This window comes from Galeopterus variegatus, unplaced genomic scaffold (assembly GCF_000696425.1).
Source record: "Galeopterus variegatus unplaced genomic scaffold, G_variegatus-3.0.2 Scaffold243, whole genome shotgun sequence".
Lineage (NCBI taxonomy): Eukaryota > Metazoa > Chordata > Mammalia > Dermoptera > Cynocephalidae > Galeopterus > Galeopterus variegatus.
In genome coordinates, this window is record NW_007726354.1 from 680222 (window position 1) to 685436 (window position 5215).

General features: G+C 38.0%; 1 protein-coding gene across 1 annotated transcript in view; it reads left to right on the forward strand.

Moving 5' to 3' along the window:
* Window positions 1–5215, forward strand: part of BPTF (bromodomain PHD finger transcription factor) — a 141867-nt gene that overhangs the window by 73067 nt on the left and 63585 nt on the right. The gene's annotated exons all lie outside the window — the stretch shown is intronic.

Consider the following 5215-nt stretch of genomic DNA (forward strand, 5'->3'; position numbering starts at 1 on the left):
TTTTTTTTTTTTTTTTTTTTTTTTTTTTTTTTTTTTTTTTTTTTTTTTTTTTTTTTTTGAAGCAGAAGTAGCACTTGCACTCATTGTTTAACAAAAGCACACAGGAAAAAAAACAGAAGACCCTTTTCATACCCCTGCCCCAAAGGTAACCACCATCAACAGTTTGGTGTGCAACATTTAAGATCTTTCTCCCTGTATGTTTACAAAGTTTTGGGGGGTTTGGGGGTTTTTTGTTGTTTTTCTTTCTTTCTTTTTTTTTTTTTTTTTTACATAATTGGGATCATTCTGCATGTTTTGGTCTACATCTTGCTTTTTTCACTAACACATAAAGGAAATCTTTTCATGTTATAAATTGAATTTATACTTTTTTAACTGCTGCATGGTACTCCACAATATGGATAAAACATAATTCATTTGCTATTTCTCTATTAATGGACATTTAGGCTGTTAACAGTTTTTTTTTATTATAATAGTGGTGCTTTTTAACATCCTCAACATATATCTTTGTGTACTTGTCGTGTATTTCTGGCATTACAGAAACAGTAATTGGAATTGCTGGTCAAATGGTAGGTACATTTTAAAAATAATGATGGCTACTGCTTAATTGTACATCCAAAGGGATTTATACCAATAGTTTATGTACATATCTATTTCCCCGTTCTTTCACCTAAATTCAATATCAGTCCTCTTACATTATTGCCAGTGGTGAAAATTTTTTTATTTAAAAAGTTGCATGTCCCTGCTTACTGATGTGGTTGAGTTTCTTTTTTTTGTTGAATTTACTGTGAATCCTTTATTTTATACATATATTTATATAGTAATTGCTTGTTTTTAACTCTGTTGTCATACAGAAATGTTTATATTTTATATACAGTTAAATTTATCAGTCTTTTTCTTTAGGGTTTCTATGGATTTTGTGTCTTATATACATATATTTTACAGTAATTTCTCCTAACACTTCTATAACTTTGTTTTTAATCAATCTAGAATGTAATTTTGTATATGGTATGAGGTGGAGATCTGTTTTAATTAGTATTTTTAAAATTTCAAGTGACCAAACTAGCTTAAACTAGCTAAATGAAGAGAGAATTTAATTAGCTCATATAATTGGGAAGTCCAAGCCACCATCAGGCATAACTGGACCCCCAAATATTAAAACTCTTTCTGTCTTGCTCTCTTTCTCTCACCTTTTGAATTTACATATGTTTGTGTGTTAACATCATTCTAACATAGACAGGTTTTTTCCAAGTGGCAGGGAAGATGGCACCAGCAATTTGTATTCATATCTTTCCAAGGTCTGTGGCCCAAAGGCAAGGGCCCTACTCCTGCTGCAAATCAAAAGTTCTTGAGGAAGGAATTTAAGTGGACTGTCTTGCATCATATTGTTCCCACCCCTGTGGCCAGGGCAGGCACGGTATTATGATTGATGCCTCCAGCAAAAGTATATGATTGGAGTGGGGTAGGAGTGGTTTTCCAAAGAAAAAGGGATGCTGCAAAGATAGAATACAGTAAATATCCATAATTCCACCCTTTGGTAGCTCAGCACATTCATGTATACTCACATTTGTTTTCATACATACAATTAAAAAATGCCTCTGCCGAAAATAATGCAAAGATCTCACCTGCAACTGAAAACTTTTCCAAAAACCTCTTTCCCACAATTACATCTGGTAATTGTAATTTTATCTAGACCCAAATCTAGGATTTCTGTGTGTTATGCATTGATTTTGACAGGTCTGAGTGTGGCTTATCTTGATCTCACAATCCATGAGCCAAATTATGAATTTAACTGCCTATAACACTCGTTATCCCGATAGTGGAGGGGGTTCTTTGATAAATCTGGATGCCATTGGTTTTCTGGGAAGATGGCTATGGATGAGAGGTGAGAAGCTTATGAAAAGATCCCCTTCTGGAGGCCATTCTGTTTTAGCATCCTAGTTCCTGCTGGCTGCAATTGGGGATGGGTTGCTGGGGACTGATGCAGGATTGAACAGTCATACTTCCTAATTTGGCAGGTTTGGAGTTTTTTTCTGGCAATAGCAATCCCTTACAGATTTCTGGGCATACAGCTAGTTCCTAATGCTCAGTAATTTGTTAGGGTTCCTGAAGGTTAATCCTCTTAATCCCAGTTTGTCTGCTTAGTAGGCCAATAGCCCTAACCCTCAGGTGATGGAGTCTATCTAGGTTTCTGCCTCCTGGCATCATTAACAGTTAGCTGCAGAGGCTGGGGTAGATCTGTATTCTTCCACCAGGCTGCATTGCAGTGATTCACTCCTTTTTAATAGGAGGAATATGGCCTTTGGGCAGAGGGTGTTCAGTAAGGACCTCTATTCTCAGCCATACTGCCTTTCTCTGCTCCTTCAGGTCTTACCCCTGGGAATGAATTTTCTCCTTTCCCTTATTTGCCAGAAACTTAGTTAAAGGCAAGGGATTGACTCTAACTAATATTGGATTGTTGGCTCTAAATTGAGGGGTTTCTTTTAAAAAGTGCTGTTCCATTCCCTTTCTGCTTTCAAGAAATCCAACATAGACCAAGTCGTGTCTATAAAGTCTTTATTATAGGACTTTATAGATGGTCCCAAGAAGTAGCCACCACAGGGCAACCTCTTGGCATAGAACTCCGTCATGGGTAGACTCATGATCTGAGACCTAGGAGAAAATTGATATTCTAACCAACTGCTTTGCTACCACACATCAAAGGTGACTAGCTGCCCAGCCTGGGATGGCAAGACACTCAGTATCCCCACTCTGTCTTGATTTAATCAGTGCCATATTTTGGAGTCAAAATTCTTAAAATACTCTACTAGACTTTTTAGAACTTAACTGGTTTTGACAGAAATTCATCAAACTTGCTTAGGAAAAAAAGTGAATATTATTGGCTCATAAAATTAGGAAGTCCAGAGTTGGCAACAGCCTCAGGTGCATTATTGGATCCAGGAAGCCAGATGGGATTACCACTGTCTTTCTCTCAATTCTCTCCTCTCATATTTTCTCTTCTTCTCTGTGATGGCCTTTATTGTTTCCTGTTATTGATAGTTTCTCCATGTTGTGGGAGTAAAAGTAGACAACCCCTAATTTACACCCTTCCTGTTCACCAATACAAAAATCAAAGACCCTTTTTCCATCTCCAGATTGAAAAAATTGGAGTAGGATGCTGAGCGGATTGGGCCACGTAGCCAGTCCTGGGACGGTCACTGTGGCCAGCTAGTGGTGTGCTCTGTTGCTCACCCCAAATTGGCAAGATAATTGGTTTGCAGCCTTGGCAGAATTATATGATTAATGTGGGGGGAAAGCATCTTCTTAAAGGCAAGAAGGGATGTGGAACAGATAAAATTAACAAATGTTTACTAAATCGTCTTAACTTTTATTTTTCCAAAATGCATAGCCAGTTTTCCCAATCCTATTTTTTTCTTTACTTACTTAGAATGCCATCTTTATAATATATTAGAGGTCTTCAAAAAGTTCATGGAAAATATGTATTATGAAAAAACTATGCATGGATTGCAAAAATTTTTTGGACCAAAATCATACTAACTTGCTACAACATGTCTGAACAGGATCTAGTGTGAGGCACTAAGAAGGATAAGACATCAGTTTGAAAAGAGCCCCTTTCAGAGCAACATGAATTCTGCTAAAATTTAAGCAAGAATAAACACAAAATTTTGGGTGTAGCTTGGCTGGAAGAATGGTGAAATCGTTAATGCTTTATGAAAAGTTTGTGGTGACGATGCCCCAGAGAAATCAGCAGTTTACAAATGGATAACTCGTTTTAAGAAGGGATGGTAGTGTGTTGAAGATGAAGCCTGCAGCAGGAGACCCTCCACATCAATTTCCAAGGAAATAATTAATCTTGTTTGTGCCCTAATTGAAGAAGATCTGCTATTAACAGCAGAAATAATAGCCAAAACCATAGACATCTCAGTTGGTTCAGCTTATATAATTCTGACTGAAAATTTTGAGTTGAGCAAACTTTCTGCTTGGTGGGTACCAAAACTTGTACCCAGATCAGCTGCAGACAAGAATAGAGCTTTCAATGGAAATTATGAACAAATGGGGTCAAGATTCTGATGTGTTTCTTCAAAGAATTGTAACAGGAGATGAAACATGGCTTTACCAGTATGATGCTGAAGACAAATCTCAGTCAAAGCAGTGGCTACCAAGAGGTGGAAGTGCTCTAGTCAAAACAAAAACAAAAGATCAAGAGCAAAGGTCCTGGCAACAGTTTTGGGGGGATGCTCAAGGTATTTTGCTTGTTGACTTTCTGGAGAGCCAAAGAACAAAAACATCTGCTTATTATGAGAGTGTTTTGAGAAAGTTAAACAAAGCTTTAGCAGAAAAATCTTCACCAAGAAAACTTCACTAGAGAGTCTTCCTCCACCATGGCAATGCTCATTCCTGGTCATCAGACGAGAGCAGTTTTGCGAGAGTTTTGATGGGAAATCATTAAGCATCCACCTTACAGTCCTGATTTGGCTCCTTCTGACTTCTTTTGGTTTCCTAACCTTGTATATAGGGCACCCATTTTTTTTTTTTTTTTTTTGGTTAATAATGTAAAAAAGACTGCATTGACATAGTTAAACTCCCAGGACTGTCAGTTCATTAGGGATGGAGTAAATGGCTGGAATCATGGCTTACAAAAGTGTCTTGAACTTGATGGAGCTTATGTTGAGAAATAGAGTTTATATTTTTTATTTTTATCATTTAATTCCATTTTTCTTTGAACTTTTTGAAGTCCTTTTGTATGATATAGTAAATTTTCTGTCCCTTCATTTGCCAGTGCCTCACCATCTTAATTTTTTAAAGCTTTAAATTAAAAAAGAAAAATCAGGGCCGGCCCCATGGCTCACTTGGGAGAGTCCAGAGCAGGTGGCGCTGAGGCCGTGGGTTCTGATCCTATATAGGGATGGCTGGTGTACTCACTGGCTGAGCGTGGTGCAGACCACACCGAGCCGAGCGTTGCGATCCCCCTACCGGTCAAAAAAAAAAGAAAAATCAGATCTCATTGGACAGTGATGGAATAGTTTTAGAATGTATTGAACTTTTCAGCCAAGGTGAGATTCATGAGTATATAAAGCAGAAATTTCTCCTGGGCAATTCAGTCCATCTCTTTAAAAATTTAAGTTGCGGGCCGGCCCGGTGGCGCACTGCTACAGTGCACCACTTGGGAGCGTGGAGGCGCTCCCGCCGAGGGTTCGGATCCCACATACAGACCGGC